Source organism: Vulpes vulpes, unplaced genomic scaffold (assembly GCF_048418805.1).
Source record: "Vulpes vulpes isolate BD-2025 unplaced genomic scaffold, VulVul3 u000000703, whole genome shotgun sequence".
Classification (NCBI taxonomy): domain Eukaryota; kingdom Metazoa; phylum Chordata; class Mammalia; order Carnivora; family Canidae; genus Vulpes; species Vulpes vulpes.
In genome coordinates, this window is record NW_027325743.1 from 968,090 (window position 1) to 983,628 (window position 15,539).

The 15,539-nt window shown below is 45.1% G+C and overlaps 1 pseudogene; it reads right to left on the reverse strand.

Moving 5' to 3' along the window:
- Positions 1-8,331, reverse strand: part of LOC140596745 (solute carrier family 13 member 1-like) — a 96,761-nt pseudogene extending 88,430 nt beyond the window's left edge.
- Positions 8,332-15,539: the final 7,208 nt, after the last annotated feature.

Here is a 15,539-nt window from a genome sequence, read left to right on the forward strand (position 1 = left end):
TCACTCGCTGCAACTGATTTTCTAAAGAGAACGCAGAGCAATTAAGAAAGGAGAAAAATCATGCATTTTAAATCTGGGTGCTACGAGAAAAACACTATTATTATTTGACAGAGCCTGTAAAGGGCTTGCATCGTTTGTGATACACCTACCCCTTCTGCGGCAGGGATTTCTCAAGACTCAATCCATATTAATTGCAAGGCTTAAAATGATTAGAAATATTCTCCTGTCGGAAGATGAAGAGTAAGGAGGAGCTCAACTTACAAAGTCAAGGAAAAATAACTAGCATTTCTTGTTACTTTTTAGCCCAAATGGATGGCAAGGAAAGGCCATGGGTGGAGTCACTCTGCCAATTACTGGAGAATGTTTAACTCCCTCTTTCCATTTGACCCCTGCAGCTAGTTAGCGAGGGGGACGTGCTGTCCGCACCTGCTGTGCACACGGTGGCACCAGACGGGCGGCCCAGCTCACTAGCCCCGGCCTGGGGGCCAACGTGCAGGGTGCTCCACCGCCTCCGGACCCCGGGCCGCCGCGGCCTTCACACCCACAGCCACCCACAGATGCCGCTGGAGGCTCCTCCAGGGCCTGGTCCACTTTACAGACGAGCGGGGCCTGGGTGGCTGCAGCCCCTGTCGCTGAGGGCCACCGGGGCCTGCGGCCGCTCCTACTCCTCCCGGGTTGTGGTCACCCTGCGGCCCAGGCAGGGGACGTCCCCTCCTCTCTCGCTTTGTGATTGAAACCCAGAGACGATGGAGGGAGGCAAACTGGGCATGAGCTCCTAAAGGTCGGACACAAATCCTAGTAAAGACACAATGTCCCTGATGGGCTGCCCAGACTGCGTTTGAACCCCCTCCCTTCCTTCAGGAGGCGGTGAGCTGGGCAGATTGCTCCACCTGTCATCAAGTCTCTGCTCATCGGGGATGATGATGGGGATGATGGGGATGATGGGGTGATGGGGATGATGGATGATGGGGTGATGGGGTGATGGGGATGATGGGATGATGGGGATGATGAGGGTGATGGGGATGATGGGGGTGATGGGGATGATGGGATGATGGGGTGATGGGGATGATGGGATGATGGGGATGATGGGATGATGGGAATGATAGGATGATGGGGATGATGGGGATGATGGGGTGATTGGGTGATGGGGATGATGGGATGATGGGGTGATGGGGATGATGGGGATGATGGGATGATGGGGATGATGGGGATGATGGGGTGATTGGGTGATGGGGATGACGGAGTGTTGGGGATGATGGGGATGATGGGGATGATGGGATGATGGGGATGATGGGGATGATGGGATGATGGGAATGATAGGATGATGGGGATGATGGGGATGATGGGGGTGATGGGGATGATTGGAATGATGGGGAGGATGGGGATGATGGGGATGCTACTGAGGATTTCTCAGGTTGCTGTGAGGCGTAGAATGCACAGTCACCTTTATAACTGTTGCCAAGCCAGGCATAAAAATGGACCTCCTCGTCCACCAGCACTTGCTGCGTCCCCTTGCTACACTTCCACTCTATCTGAACTCCCTTCCTTTCCCCATCTTTCTTCTCCTGTGCCCTATCTTTGCCTCTGAGGCTGGGGAAGCTCCCCATCCTTCTGCGGGGACAGGTCATCCTTCTGCGGGGACAGGCCATCAGCCCCCATCCCGCGGAGCTGCCAGCATCTGCTCTGCAACAGCCGACATCTCCAAGGCCTGTAGGCCCAGGGGAAGCACACTGTCCCCAGGCCCGGGCCGGGCACAGGGAGTGGCAAGAGGACGCGAGGCCACGGCCACAGCCCCCTTGTCCAGGACAGGGCGAAGGAGAGGGTGCCCCAGGACCAGGGTGGAGCAGGTGGCCCCAAGACTCCAGGCAGCCGCCCAGAGACTTCATCCAGGGAGATGATGCTGGTGTGGGAGCTGTGAACGTGGGACCAGGTGCTGGGCTGGCGGGCTGGTTGTTAGGACAAATGAATGGCAAGATCTTAAAGGCCCATCAGTGTAGACACGGCTTGTATAGACACTTTTTCCCCTGTAGGCAAAGGGAAATCACCGAAGAAGTTGGACCAGGGGCGCAATAGGACCAGGCTGATATTTTGGAAGTAGCGCTCGGGCAGGACCCTGGGGGAGAAGACTGTGAAATGGTCCATGGGAAAGAGAGGGGGCGGCCTGAGGAAAGCAGGGCCGGGGGAAGGCAGATGACGGAGCAGATGGGGCAGCCTGGGGGCCCAGCGTGGAGCACCGCCTTGGGCTCAGGGCGTGATCCTGGGGACCCGGTCGGGGCCCACGTTGCTCCCTGCAGGGAGCCTGCTCCTCTGCCTGGGTCTCTGCCTCTCCCTGTCTATCATGAATAAATAAATAAAAATCTTTAAAAAAAAAAAAAGCAGATGGGAGGGGGTTGGATTTTGGAGATGAGGCAACACAGCCCGATGACCTGAAGCACCTGAGATGACACAGGTTTCAGGCCTGGGAAAGGGGTGAAGGCCAGCAGGTTCTCTGAGATAAAGAAAGGAGCAGCAGGTGGTGGGCAATGGGACTGGGTGTGGCTGGGGGCGTGGAGGGGCTGGAGGAGGATGACTCCCCGGAGATTAACTACCTTTTAATCACGCGTCTAGACACAAATGATTTGTTTAAATCACTTGGCACATATTTATATACAACCTTGTTTTGTGATTAATATTTGCCATAGCGTAGGTGGCAACTGTGCAAGCTGCTTGGAAGCTGAAGCATTCCTTTACACTTACGCCAATATCCCACAGTTCACTTAGCGCAGCACTTTGGGCTTAGCAAGTTCTCATAAGATATTCATGGAGAATATACACCAAATCTGGATTTCTTGGTTTTGCTCATCAACCACATTACTGTTACCATGATTTCCCTTTTTTCTTTTTCCTCACCCTCCATCATTCTGATGCTCTTTTGTGGCTAAAATGCTTACTTTCTTGGAGTTTACAGCATTTCCCCCTTATCTTAAACCCCTACCATATTTTAAAAGAACATTTAAAACAATATCAATTATTTCTGTTAATATGCTTAGTTGACTTGTCCCTTTCAAAGTTCATTATGTTTTGCTTGGAATTCCTCCCTTTCCTCTTCTTCCACTTGTAGTCTTTTTAAATTCTATCCCCTTCATTTTCATTTTCTCTGTCAGACTTCCCTCCTTTTAGTACATTCTTTATCACTTACAGGTTTGCATTTCTCTATGAGCACAATATTTCTCCCAGATTTTTTTTAGATTTGGCACCATAAGTCTCTCATTATAGATCATTTCTTCTATTTATTATTTCCATCATAACTTTGAAATTCATGATATGGGGACATCTGAGTGGCTCAAGTCATGATCCCAGGGTTCTAGGATAGAGCCCCACATTAGGCTCCCTGCTCAGGGATAGATAGAGCCCCCAGCCGATCAGGGAGCCTGCTTCTCCCTCTCCCTCCTTCTCATGCTGTCTCTCACTGACTCTCTCTCAAATAAATACATCTTTAAAAAAAGAAAGGAAATTCATAATGAAACAGATGAATATATTGTGAAGGAAACACAGGTAGCACGTGACAGCTGCAGAAGTACCGCCGGCCCTTCATGCTGTGGTTCCTCCCTCCCTCACCAGCGCTGTGCCTGTGCACTCACGCTCTGCTGTGTTGACTCTCCTGTCCTCTCTTCAAGCCTCTCCTCATGTAAAATATTTTGCAGAGAAATCCTGACATATCTGAGAAATAACTGAAATCTGGTTTTGGTTTTACAACCAATCAACTGAGGCAAGCAACTCAATATCCGTGTGCCTGTTTCCCTTCCCCTTCTCTCAGGAAGGGGTCCTGGAGCACCACATGGGTGGCTCAGTCAGTTAAGCAGCTTGAGGGTCAGACTTTTGGTTTTGGCTCAGGTCAAGAGCTCAGGGTCCTGAGATGGGATGGACTGGGCGTGGGGTTCTGCTCTCAGGGCAAAATCTGCTTGCAATTCCCTCTCCCTCCCCCTTCACTTATGCTCACATGTGTGTTCTCTCTCTCTCTCTCAAATAAAAAAATAAAATCTATAAAAACGAGGGTCCTAATTAGAGACAAACCAGGGATAAGCCAGACAGAGTGAGACATACCTGGAAGAAATGCACTATACACACGGAAAATATTATTGCTCAATTTTCCCCACTTACAGCTCCTCAAAAAACCCGGGCCTTCTTTCTATCTCTTTGTTTTATTAATAGAGAGACAAAGAAAAGCCAAGAATTGAAAAAAATGAGTAAAGACATAGTACAGTGTACTGAGAAAAGCAAAAATTAACAAGATACTTGAAATAGTAAAAAAAAAAAAAGAAGAAGAAGAAAGTTGCAAGAGGCTATCGTTGGAACTATGGCATGTACTCTAGGCCAATTTTAACTTTTTTTCTGGGAATACTTAAGAAACTTCCTCTCCAAAGTGAGAAAAATTCAGTGCAATTATTAATTCCATTCAATTATTTACATTAGTAGGAATAATATTACAGGCTTGTTTAATTGATCACTAACAACTACTTGGAGAAAGACTAAGACTACCTCTGTGCTTATGTGACAATAAAAAAGACAGCATTCCTGACGTTTTAGTGTAAAGCAATGAGAAAACAGGATTCCTTTAGTAAAGTGATATTTATCCCAACGTATTATGGGTATACATATCACAACACCGTGGAAGCCATAAACACATAGATATTCAGTTGTGGTTGAAATCTCGGCTCTAGAGTCAGACAGATGCTGATCGGAAACATCTATATAGCCACATTTTGGCAAGGTATTTACTTGTTTCTGTCTCTGTTTCTAATCTGCAAAATTGGGCTAATAATAATAATACCCAATTTACAAAGATTAAATTAGAGCTTCTCTTTGACTTATGCCTGGGAGCATATTCTTCTTTGTTATAAAATATTTCCAGGAAAACACTGAAAACCACAATCTTAAAATTCCTTCCAACTAGAAGATAGGAAGATGCCAACCTAATGCTGTGACCCTGGTGGACATCTGGGCACAGGTGTGAAGGGGGGCAGCATATCCTGACAAGCCCACGTGACCTACTTGTGCAGCTGGGACTCTGGGACTTCAGCAAATGGCACAGACGACTGCTGCTTCGGTGCAGGCCCCTCCCCGTGGTTAGAATCACGGCAATGATCTACCTTCCAGACGTTGGGTAGCATGAGGTCAACTGAGGAAATGGCTGAGATATACCTCGCCTGGGGTTTGACCCGTCCGACGTATTAACTCAGAGAAACACCCGAGCTATTGATAGCGACTCTCCAGTCACACTTTATCTAACTCTGCAAAATAGGGGGTCAATCTTCAAAGTATAAGTACGGAAAAGACATAACTACTGCTTAAGCATGAGCTCTGAGTTCTGACAGAATGTGGGTTTAAGTCCAGTTCCTACAGTTCTGGGTGGGCGACGTTTGTTGGGTCACATATCTGTGAGCATCAATTCTGATGATACGATATACGTGATTGTCTTATGATTTGTGATGAAGGTTAAATAAGATAATCACGCAGGATGCCGAGCGGAGAGGTGCGCTCCGCGAACTCTGAGTAACTCTCCTTCACTCTGAGTAATTCACTGTAAAACCACGGAGGGCTTCTTGTTGTTGACGCCACATTTCTGGACTGAGATGGAACTAAAGTAAGGGTTAAGGCCAGTCCATAGAAACAACCCAATAATCGGTAGAAAAATGGGGAAAAAGTCAGTCAGTAATTCATTGTTCATTCTACATTGTGTAGACTTATTGTGTCTTTACAAATCAAAATTGATTTTTTTGTTTTGTCTGTATTCTTTAGTTGTTCTATTACTGAGTGTTTAGAAGCACTGAGTTCTCTAGTTCAGTAACCTAAAAGTCATAATAGGTTGATTTGCATCCTTGTCGCAGTAGCCTCTACTTTAGGTTCATACCCTCCCAAGGCCCATATTCTTTGGGGGAAAAAAAAAAGTTCTGCTTTCATTGTAAGGAAGAGTTAAAATAATATTCTTTGAGTTTATTCAGCAGTTGATTGAATGATTGAATATGCATTTGAAGCAGCCAAAAATGAAATCATGTTATTGTACTAGGAAAAAACCCTCACATTAACATTGATTGAGTTTTAACAAATGAGTTGATTAGCGGAAACGGAAAGAGGAACAAAGTTCATCAAATGCAACTTGGTGCCAGGTCTCTGGTCTCTCCACAGGCCTAATGTACTCGTATCATAACACCTTGGGGAAAAAATCAGTGACTGCATTTCTTGGCAAGAAAACACTTTCTGATTAATGAATCATGCGCTGAAACCACCGCTTTTTATTTATTTAGTCGTTCTCCCTTTCAAAGAATTTATATTCACTGTCTCTGAAAATTACAGGAGATCATCAAAGTGTCATGTATGAGTATGTCAAGGAGCAGCACAGAAGATACGCAGCCGCAGCCTAAGCTTGCATCCACTTGTTTGGTTTCTCATTTTCTCCGCCATAAGTAAGGACTCACACTGAAGCTAACCAGAAATATTAAAATATAGCAAGGTCCGGGTATGAACCAGGATGCAGTCATAGTAGAATGGCAGTAGTCACCAGATCGGGGGGGGGGGGCCCAGGCCCAGGGCAGTTAAAAGGGAACCACCACACATGCTAGCCAGAGGAACAAGTCTATGAAGCGGGCTTGGGCCGAGCATGTGGATGAGAGCCCTGTGTCGTCTAGTGGCCACCGGAGACTCCTAGAGGAGTCCTCAGGAGTAGCTAGATTAGGAAGGGAAGAGGGGGGAGAGGGGAAGATTAGCCCCACAAAATTGGAAAAACAAAACCAACCAAACCAAAACAATGGACTGTGCCTGTTGCTATCACTAGACATTCTTTAGGGCTGTGAGGGTTCAGAAGGATGTTTGACCAAAAAGGGCTGGGGAAGGTCCCTTCTCCAACAGGGAACTGTGAGACATTAGTGGGAAGAGAGGCCCAGCCAGGGGCGCCGCTAGAGCTGGGTGGTTGGCAGGTAGCCAGGGCAGCAGGGGCCAGTCCCTTCTCCAGCTACCTTGGTAGCCTTTCCATTAGCTCACATGAATTCCTTCAGAGTCCCAGCCCAGGGGCGGACTGCCGAGGCGGCTGAGGATCCCCTGTATCGTGATTACTGTGATGCTATTTTAACCCAGACTGGTAAAACCCTGGTTGATGCTTGTTGGAGAAGAACATCAGAAAAGCACCATGGGATGGTGGGAATTGCCCCAGCTGTGGGTCAACACATTTAGGGAGACTCTTGCAGCCCAACTTACTATGTGCCAGCCGTGCTCCAAGGAAGTGAGAACTTCCTTGAACTTATGCATTTAATTCTCACAACAAGCCTGTTTCTACCCCAATCTTACATATAAGAAAATAGAAGCATAGGGAAGTTAGCTGGTGTGCTCGGGTCCCTCAGCTTGTGTACAAGTGGTGGCCCTGGGACCTGACGCAGAAAGCCTAGCTCCGGGGGTTGTCCTCGTGCCAACTGACAGTCATCATGCTCATGCCTGGCACAAAGAATGCTCACTGTTTGCTGATTCAAATCATTTTACCATGGAATTAAAAATGTCTTGGGTTTATTGTTCCTGACTAGTAGACTATTAAAAGTAAACAGAAAAATGCTTATAAGGACACCAAAATGAAATAACACCTCAGATGATCAGAACATGGTGCAATAACTTAATTTTCTGATTAACCAAGGAAAATTGCTTCGTGCTTTCAATGTTGTCTCATCCCACAAGGAAACTATATTTCTCGGGGGGTGGTGGCCCACACCAGCCAGGGAGCTGACACGTAAATTAGTTTGTGCTAGACCCTGGGGCTCCCGGGTGCTTTTCCAGCTCTTCCCCGTATCGCTCGGCTGCCGGGGCGCGGGGCACGGGACGGTGCTAATCCAGGATCTCCTTGGAGATTGATGACCGGAATGGGAAGGTCCCAAGCGATGTGCTGCTTTTGCTCTTCCTCTCAACTACTTGCCAGGCAGAGAACAATTCTGACTGAGTATGTTATTTAATTATTCTAGTTAGTCATACTGAGAATCGATCAACATTAACCACGGAAAAGGAGAAAAACACAATGTATGACCATCGTGACTTCAGCTGGAAGCGACAGCTTCCCTTCAGCTCTGAACCGGGCCATCACACAGAAACAATAAGGGACAACGAAATAGCCCAGGAGCCATCAGCCTCCTCTCCAGGTTCACTCACCTTGGTGCGAACGATGATTGGCAGCGGCAGTAAAACCAACGGAGGGAGAACTATAAGGAGAAACCGGCGATAAACTAAAATATAACTGAAGACTTTCATTGTCCCGAGCAGGAGCCTTTGACAGTGCTCTCCTCAAAATAAGGCAGACGTTAAATAACCAATGTGGATTAATATTTCTCCAGCCCATCATCACCATTTCCTGCGCTAGACTGATCAACATGAGTTAAAATTAAATCTTGATTTTTATTGTTTTACTGTCACAATTAACATGGAGAGATAAGCCCAAGAGTATTTGCAAGAAATCACATGCTACTTGCTGGTGCGGCTTTTTGAAAGATACAGTTGTTCTTCCTTTATTTAATTTGTTCACATTGGCTAGAACACTTACCGGCCGTATCTAGGGGAAGGCAGCCTTGGGAGGTAAATTGGGTCTGTCTACACTGCGGCCCCTCTGCCCCTCTTGACATTCCCACTCTCGGTCTCTGCACTTGGATGGTACCTTGGGCGTCTCTACCGGCTGCCTCCGGTGCGCTTGCAGGGTGTGAATTGAAACAGCAATTCCCATACTAGGAGCTTCATGTATGGCAGCGTGAAAGGTAAGGGTCTTGGTACAGGTGGATTTTTCTAGGGCTTCTCAGATAACGCACTGAGCCAGCCCTCGACACTGCCTACGGGAAGCCTGGCTCAGAGAGGAGCTCCTGACCTCTCTCATTCAGGAATTCTCGGCTCTCGTTCAAGAGGTGGATAACACGGCTCCTGCTGTTGAGCAGCATTTCCTCCCCGGTGCCACTCTCCGCTGCAAAATGATTTATTCACCGTTTAAAAGCCAAGTTCTGTGTATTTCTTGAACCCTATTGCCTCTTTTGACAGCAAACCAAAAGTTACCATCAAGCCTTTTTATTTTATTTAAGATTTTATTTATTCATGAGAGACACAGAGAGAGGGAGGCAGAGACCCAGGCAGAGGGAGAAGCAGGCTCCATGCAGGGAGCCCAACGCCCGACTCGATCCCGGGTCTCCAGGATCACGCCTTGGCCTGAAGGCAGGCACTAAACCGCTGCGCCACCCAGGGATCCCCTATCAAGCCTTTTAAAACCCTCCTTCGTTCTACTCCTTCAGGATTGAGCTGATGCTCTTGTGCTGATATGGACTAGATAATTAACGGGAAATCTGCACAGAGATGAGTCATGGGGGCCACCCACGGGGTGAGTCCGGGGTGGGGTGTACGTGTGTATAAGCACAAATGTGAAGATGGGGACGTTTATGATAGTGATATGGGGGATATATTTTAATAATTATATATATTAATTATCATATACTTTATATAATTAATTAATAATATAAGTAACATTAATATATTTTAATACATTTAATAAGGACTCTGGTTTGTTTCTCATTATAATGTAAATTAATAACCCAATACATTTCAACTAAGCAACTACTAAGCACCCAGTCCTAGGTGTCAACAGAACACATTTCTTTCTTTCTGTAATTTATAGTCACTTTCTCTTGGCATAAATAACCTTGCTCCGATGCAGTCTCTAGTTGGCTTCAAGACCTTATTTCTGATTCCACACTAATGGAACTCTGCTTTCTTTTCCTACAAAGAAAATAATTCTTTTTCCAACGCTTACTTTTTTTTAAATGTAGGTGAAGAAGCATTTTTTTCCCCTCTGTCTAAATTTCTAAAGATACATAACACATAGTGATTCAGGGAAATCAGCAGAGTAAACAGGAAAAAAGTCTCCAAACCAGAAAAGGCACATCATGTCTTGAATTTCTCAGGTGAAAAAAGAGAGGGGGGGGGGAGAGAGAGAGAGAGAGACGGTAATTAGAAATGATAGTAATAAATAGCAATAATACTAAAAAGTGTTAAAAAAAAACACACACGTTAAAGGAACAGAGTTACTCAAGACCGTCTCAACACTTCTTTTTTGGGATCCCTGGGTGGCGCAGCGGTTTGGCGCCTGCCTTTGGCCCAGGGCGCGATCCTGGAGACCCGGGATCGAATCCCACGTCGGGCTCCCGGTGCATGGAGCCTGCTTCTCCCTCTGCCTGTGTCTCTGCCTCTCTCTCCATCTCTCTGTGACTATCATAAATAAATAAAAATTAAAAAAAAAAAAAAACACTTCTTTTTTTTCCTATGTAACACCCTGTACAGTTCACTGGATGCTTTTTTTTTTCTTTAAGAAACCATTTCTGTTTTTAAATTCCCTTAGGCCACCTGGTAAGACCATTTGAGCCCCACTTTCTTACCTTAGAGGATTTTACTTTATGAGATGACACCCAAAATGAGAAGGCATTTGTGTGACAGTTAACAGAAATGAGGGGACAGAGGCACCCAACCCAGACAGGGATGAGGGGAAAACTCTATGTCGCTCGGCGCCTCCCTGCCGCCTTCTCTCTCTTGCTGCTGTTCTCACCAGGCTGGGGCTGCAGGGCGGTCCTGTGGGTGGAGGCCGGGCCCCCCCAGGGTTCTGTGGGCGCCCTTGATGCTAATGGCTCGGCCTTTCCCTTGTGTCTATCCGGTCTCCGTGCCCCCCCACGCGGATCAGGGGGCTGCAGGGATAATTCACGCCCAGCATGTGTGTGCGGCACCCTCTGCCCCGGTCACCAGGGCACGACCCTCTTAATGGGAGACTCTGGGCCCCTTAGAAACATATCTGAGGGTGCCCTTCAAGCCACATTGCATTGCCACCTAGGCCTGCCATCGTCACACTGCACCCGCCTCCTTGGCACCTAAGCAAGAAAAACATGAGTCTCGCTTAATACATCACAGCTGTGCTGTTTTACCTGTTTGACCTAAGATGAATTACACCATGTGCAATCATGGATTAATTCTTAGAAAACATGCTCTTTACAAATATAAGACTATTATAAACATTATTCACTCATTTACAGTTGTCTGCTTTGTGCCGGGGAGTTTACTCACCACTGCATTTAATCTTCCAAACCCGATACAAGGTATTGATATGGTAGGTATCGTTATAATTAGTTCTCTTTTATAGATTTGGAAAATGAAATTCAAAGAGGCCAAGTAAAATGTTCCAGGTACTCTGTGATATTATGATGATTTAAATCCAGTTCTTTCTGGCTCTGAAGGCAATGATTTTCGTGTGTGTGCTAGTCATATGTCTACTATAATGACTGTCAACGTGACACTCAACACCAAATCATCCGATCTAGCATTTGTACAAAGGCACATGATTCGGTCAGCTTAGAAGTCGTAGCTCTAGGGTTTGCTTTTTTTTTTTTATGTTTCTTGAGCCTTAGGATTGAACAAGACACGTGAAACTCAGGCTCAAGTATACGGAGAAAGAAAGCCCCCTTCCTTATGTGCTCTGAGTAGCTTCGTAAAGAGGTTAGACTGTCCAGGATACGTAAATAAGTAAGTTGTGTAGACAGTCACCCTGAAGGGAGTGGAAACCAGCTTCTAGGTGGCTATCCTACATGCTTCCCCCAGCCCTGTTCTCTGGGTGTCTCTTACGCTCCCAAATTGGTGCTTTGCTTCAGGCCTTTCCCTCTTCCAAGAATAAGCTTCCCTTATCTATTTTTAAATCCCACCAATCCTCGAAGTGTGACTTGTCGACTCATCTCAAATCCGAGGCCTCTGTAGACCCATCCTGGCAGTTCCTGACTCTCCATGCACCCACCCAAGAGCCTTACTGGGCCAGCTACATCCAAATAACCTGGAGCGCCTGACGAAGGTACAGACTTCCTGCCCTGTTGTGGCTTTATGTTTAGTTGGCTCCCTGCGTACTTTTCATGCACATTCATATTTGAGAACCATTGACTTAGTATCTGTAAGATATTTTCTGGCCTGGAGCAAACTGACTTACATTACTTACTCTTTCGATAATACATGTCAATCCTAAATCCTCAGTAAGACTGCAAACTCCTTGAGTACAGGAGACATGAATTCATTTCCCTCATGTCTCCAACAAGGTGCTAGGGACAAGTGAACGCTCCGTGAGAACTTTCTCTAAGCTTAACTACAAATATAGATAAATGGGAGCCACTTAGCCTCATTGCTGACACAGGATGGTTTATAAGAGCAGTTCTTCAACAGAGTGTTAAGTTTGCCAAGAGATGTGGCTTGTTTAATGGAGGAATATTTGCTCCGTTGCAAATGTACCCATAAATGCTTAGATAAGAAAGTGTCTGTACTCAGTATAGACTTCGACAAGGAAAAAATAATGCTTTTATGGTGTGTTCCTATTTTCATTTTAAAAAATTTTAGAGTTCAAAGTGCATGATGGCACCTTTAGTCGACTGCTGTTCTTGAGACTATCGACTCAAGGAATATAGGTCGGATTGTCTCCTCACAGTCATTTGTTTCTAAGCTTCACCTAATCCCTAATTCTGACACTGACTCATGGTGCGTCTCCATTTATATGTTCTGGTTACAGTATAAATTCCATAATTGCCACACATTGCACTGTGAAGCGTTTACTCCCTGGTGCCATATGTGAACTGTGCCCCCAAACCTTTTTAGATGCTGTGGAAACTAAGGTAATTTGTTCCTTCCTAACAGGCATCTAAAGATCATTTTCCCTAGTAATTTTTAATATTTTCAATTTCCTCTGGCCCTTTTTTATTCTTTAAGATGATGAATTCTCTTGATGAAAATGAAACATACAGATAATGTATATAGTATAATTTCCCAGCCCACATCAATTAACTGTGCCAGTTCTAATTTTTGTTTCCTGATATAAGGAATAAAGTCATTATCTGGGAAGGAAAATCTACCCTAGAAATTCCAGATTCCCATGCAATGGCTAAATACCTACATTGGTACACTGATTATTAACTACAACTTCACTAATCATTCCTCCACTGTCATGAAGTAAATGGTTGACTGAACAGTGAAGATTGAACTGTGTCCTGTGAGGTGAGGACCTGAAGTCCCATAAACTGAGAAGCAAAGCACATTCCAAAAAAAGGACCAATTCCCAGCAAAAAAAGCAGTTGCCAAAATACCTTAGTGCTCCAGACCAGACACAACTGGTCACACCCTCTACTGGGGAGGGAGGAATGTGTTTCCTTGACCAAGGCTGACCATATGTCTTTATCTTGGGCTCTCTGGGAGATAAGAGGGAAACATTGGGGGATGGAGGGAGGAAGAGGGAAGTGTTGAGAAGAAAGAAAGAGGAGAAAGGACTTTCTAGAATACTTAGCGTAACCATCAGAGAAGAAAGGTGAATTGTCTAGAACTCTGTTTACTGCCCCTGCGCGTCCCTCCCTGCCCTGCCAATCCCCTTACGTAACAGTCATGTTCCAGCAGTCTGCACACATGAGACGGTATTGTCACCCTCGTGATACTCTGTAGGGTATCCAGAGGTGAGCCCAGGACTCCTGGGTGTAGCAGGAGTCGGGATCTGGATGGGAAAGCAGACCAGGGCTTACTTGGGCTGCTCTGGTTAAAGAAGGGCCGCGTATGATGGATTCCAGGGCTCCCGGCCATGAAGCTGAGGAACCACAGAAGCACCACATGACCCCAGCTGATCCATGAGTCCAGGCTTCTCGTCGAGTCAGAAGGGTTTCTTAGGGTTCAAAGCAGGCGGTCAGAAACTGCCTTGGGGTATAGCTAGAGAGACCAGTTTAAAGAAACCAGTGAGGTAACAATTTTTCCCCTGGTTATCTCCATTCTGCTACGAATTCACTATTGCTCCACAGCCTCGTGTCTGGTCTTTTTTGTTTTTTTTTCTCTCTCTCTCAGAAAAAACATTGGTATTTCTCCCACCATTTTTAGCACCAAAAATATTGCCCATTTGAGGTTGGAACATCTCCTGTCCTTGATGACAGTGAAAAGAGAAAGGGTTAACATAGCTCCTAATGGTGATTTCATTTCAAGTGTAGTAAACGGCACTGACATGATGCAGCTTACTGTCAAGCTGACCCATCTTCCTTGGGAGTTATTTTTTACCTAAGTGTAGGATATTTCACAATATGTCATTAACGTGAACACAGGAAGTTAGCCAGGCTGACCTGTCGCAGTAATTTTCTGTTGGCATAGCTACAGCATTCACTGGTCTTCACCCCATGGCTTTTGTTGTTTGGGTTTGGCAGTTTTGGGTTCAAAGTGGTTGCTTATAGAAAAAATTCATTGTTTAGAGGAAGTTAATATGTGCCTTGTACCAACTGAAGACCTTATGAAGAAACATAACCAACATTTATTCCGACAAGTTATATATACTTACGTTTTCGTCCATTTTTTTAAACCACAGATTCACAGAGGTACATTTTCAGAACAACATTTTCCTCTCAATTTATATGAGTGTGCAGTTAAACCACATTCATATACCGACCATGAGGACACAGCCTAATTTAGGTGTTTGGCCTGGATAAGCATGATATAAAATGACAGTGGTGAGTAGTTTGAATTCTGGGAGATTTTAAAAGAAATGAGGCTAATAAAATGGACCCTTCTAGCGAGTGAATTGATGTGAATAAGATACTGTGCCTCCGCAAGAGCTTACATCAAATGGGGAAGACACCATGCACATGGCGAAGACCACCTCATGGCTCGGAGCATGAGACACACGCTGTGGGAGGGCGACTACCGCCGACTGGTCTGTTGTCTTTCACAACAGCCTCCCTGTTCATAGTCCCTAAAATAACTACTTAGAAATTCTCACAGCAAGAGTCTTGACCTAACGTGGTTTCCTCTACATGTGGAGAATCATAGTATCTCTGGTTTGGAAAATTGTTTAGGCCCCTGTGACACACCGGTGCTGAAAAAAAGCCCTTGTTTGCTTGTTCATTTGAGCCCATTTTACGAAGTAGATAGGTTCTACAAATATGTATTGTATCTGGGTTATTACTGCAAGTTTTAAAGTTCCTTCCATTTTTCGGCTCTTTCAAGACCTTAGCTATAGTCTCCTACCATCTTTCCTCCGTGCCTGGTTACTGCTCTGTGGACGTTCCCCAAATAGATAAGGCTTCCGGCTTCATAATAAGGTTTGTAGGCCTCATTATTCTACCTTTAAAAATTAAGGATTTATATGATCTCATAGCTCTTACATTCTATATTTCTAAAACTGACTTCTATTCAGAGAATTTCTTTTCAGTATATACATTAAAATTTTTCTTTCAAAAAATACAGAATTCTCAAAATTTTCTAGAAAAATGTACAGATTTCTTTTGGTGCGGTTTCTCCTAAAAGTGAAACAAAACAAAACAAAACTCTTAACAATACAAAAGAAACTATCCAAAGTCAATCGAAACAAATAGCCAAGAGATTTGCTACCTAAAACGGCTTTGGACAAACTTATTGCCATATAGAACCTCAAGAAATCCAATCTAGATAGTATAAATGTTCAGATGATTTTATACGGAATCATTCGTCTTTCTATAGACCCAGCAGCTTGCTGTGAT